Raw genomic sequence first — 3,120 nt, 5'->3', positions numbered from 1 at the left:
TCATGTCAATAGTCTAATTTCTCTCTTCCCTGAAAAGTTATAAGCCTATGATGGCTTTGAACCATACTCTGAAATATACATAAACTCTGTCTACAATGCAAGAACTACTTTTGTTTTTCATTCTCTTTATTCTCAACTAGTCCACTGTTTTCAGCAAAAGTGCATTTTGAACTCTTTTTAAGGGATAATGAGTTTATTTCATGTCATTCTTATCCTCCTACGACTTTGTCCAGTAGGTTACCTTCTCACTTTCCTGAAGTGACTGGGAAAGGTTTCTCAAGACAGTCTTTGTTCAGGAAGTACTCTTGGGTCTTTTGGTCCTTTGGAAGATGATCCCTTAGGAGGGAGTGCAACCCAAACCTAGTTTCCATTAGCATCGAATTCCAATTCATCAAAATTACATATATATGCCTGCTTGTACCACCTTCTTATGAAAACTTAACCTAACTTTGGTACATATCTAAAAAAAGATGATCTATACCTCCTACAACTAACTGAGGCTTCTGATTGGATCTAAAGAATATTTATTCTGACTCCTATTTTCTCCAAAAGGAAAAGGTTTATCTATCTCCTGTGAGGCCAATTCTTTGAATAATTTCCTGCACCATTTAAGAGATATGACTTACACAGCAAAGTCCACCCATATCAACTAACACTTAAATTTTGGTCTTGGCTCTAACCAAAAAAACTAAAAGAGCTGGTAAAGTTCTGCTCTCCACAGGTAGGGGGGAGAAATGTTTCTTCCAATCTCTCTGTTGCTTGTTCAGGGCCCCAAATTTGTGTGGTAAATACATCAAGATTCAGGGAAATACCTAAAATCACACTAGTTGTTTGCATTTTTAGCCAGAGAAAATAGTAATATTGTTAAAGAATGGATTTGTTATGAATTCTTTTTCTTCATCTAATATCAGCCTGTTCTTCCTACCTCTGACTTCAAGACATTGAAGTTTTATTTTGTTTTAATCTGTTTGGGGTTCGTTTATTGTTTCTGAAGACTGTTTAAATAGCCTTAGAATCCTCAGGATGGGTCAGCTGAAATCTCTCTGCTGTGTCAGAGTATAGGATTAAAATAAATTTATTTTTCAGAAAAGGATATTGATATGGTAAGATGACAAGGTTAAAAATCATTGTTTTTCTTTTGGGGTAGGGTGACAGAGTTTATTGGCCTTGGGGATCTGTACAGTGAACTGCCACATAGAGATCTTTACTCAGTCCTGGATATTTGCTGATCTTGACTAGGGTACTATGAGAGTTGGGGAGAATGGGAGGAGATATATATATGAGATAATAAATAGAAGGGCTCAGAATCCAGCACTCCTCTCCTCTAGCTCTCTGTTAGAACTAGTTACTCAGTCATCTCTCTCTCTCTCATTCCTAGTTCTTATATGAATGGAAAATCATATCTCCAATAGAGCTTTCTGTTAGAGCTAGGCCTGGCACTGGATGGTTGTTCTTCTGTGTTCACTAATACACAGACTCAGGTTTATTGATTTCTTTCCCCAGTTATACAATCATCTTTGATAGTGTCTACTTCAACCCCTCTATATTTTGCTCCAGAAACATCTGGCCTAGAATTAGCACCAGACAGTACTCAAATTTGCAGCAACTGTCATTGGGAACAAGCAAGTTTGTAATCCTGTTAATGCCATTTTGGCTCATATATTTCCCCTTTAGGATAAATTTACTTGGATATCCAGGTACAAGACATTTGATCAGATTCTTCTCCATACCACCTGTAGGGCGAGAGTAGTACTCTACTGTAGCTAGCAGTTGCCAACAGATTGTGTTGCATCAAGAAGCAAATGGTTTCTCCTACACTAGAACTGATGAGGTTTGAAGTGTAGCACAAGAAGATTGTTCAAGCCATTTCATTGCTGCTGGCTGTAATTCAGATTGGTGTGGTTCTATTCCCTCTTCCCTACGGGCTGCAACTTCTTCTCAATCATACAGCAGGGGGCAGGCACAGAAGTACCACCATCATCAGGGATGTGACTGAAACTGTAGTCCATGACCTGGATGACCCTTTGGGCAGCACTTAGTTAGTTGTGCCTTAGGACAATGGCCAGGGCTCCCCAGCACAGTGATGAATTGTATTTTCCCACGCAACTTGGAAGGTTTCTGGGGTAGAACAAGAGATTCTTCACTATGCTAGTCCCAATCAGTTTTCCAAAAGAATGAATGGTAACCTAGAGGTGAGTAGATGCTGGCACTAAATTAAGGGACTGAAAAAGGTAATCACTTAAAGTCTATAGGCTAGAATCTTCTTGAGTTCATTTCTTCTCAAGACTTTAGTTCTCTGGAAGTGCGTGAGAGTGTTTAGAGAAAGAGGGTCTAAGTTTATACATTTGTAGAAGATTCATGTAATCTCAATCTTAAAAAATGTGATTAATGACTACCTGGTTATCTCCAAATTTCACATTCTTTTCCACTGATGTTCAACTTTTCATGACCCCGTTTGGGGTTTTCTTGTCAAAGATACTGGAGTGGTTTGCCATTTTCTTCTCCAGCTCATTTTACAGATTAGAAACTAAGGCAAAGGGGCAGCTGAGTAGCTCAGTGGATTGAGAGCCAGGCCTAGAGAGGGGAGGTCCTAGGTTCAAATTTGGCCTCAGACACTTCCCAGCTGTGTGACCCTGGGCAAGTCACTTGACTCCACTGCCCACCCTTACCACTCTTCACCTATGAGCCAATACACAGAAGTTAAGGGTTTTAAAAAAAAAAAGAAACGAAGGCAAACAGGGTTAAGTTACTTGCCCAGAGTCACACAGCTGGGAAGTGTCTGAGGCCAAATTTGAACTCAGGGAGAGGAGGCTTCCTAACTCTAGATCTATTCATTATACCACTTAAGTGCCACAAATTCCATAAGTCCAAATAAATGAGTAGAGTAAGTTGCCCTCACAGATAGGAACTAAAGTCTGGCCCTGAGATTTAGTTAGTATGGGGAACTCCCAGAGAAGAAGATTCACTCTTCTGATTCAAGGGTTTGTCTAGAAAAGGGAGAGCTTAAATGAATAGCTCATAATCACATTGCCATAACCAACAAAAGTCTCTCTCTCTCTCTCTCTCTCTCTCTCTCTCTCTCTCTCTCTCTCTCTCTCTGTCTCTGTCTCTCTCTCTCTC

At 39.8% G+C, this 3,120-nt stretch overlaps 1 pseudogene; it reads right to left on the bottom strand.

The window, feature by feature from the left end:
- Positions 1 to 1,374: 1,374 nt before the first annotated feature.
- LOC123253456 lies at positions 1,375 to 2,009 on the bottom strand (annotated as a pseudogene).
- Positions 2,010 to 3,120: the final 1,111 nt, after the last annotated feature.

The sequence above is a fragment of the Gracilinanus agilis genome, chromosome X, assembly GCF_016433145.1.
Source record: "Gracilinanus agilis isolate LMUSP501 chromosome X, AgileGrace, whole genome shotgun sequence".
Lineage (NCBI taxonomy): Eukaryota > Metazoa > Chordata > Mammalia > Didelphimorphia > Didelphidae > Gracilinanus > Gracilinanus agilis.
This window is presented reverse-complemented; position numbering and strand designations above follow the sequence as displayed.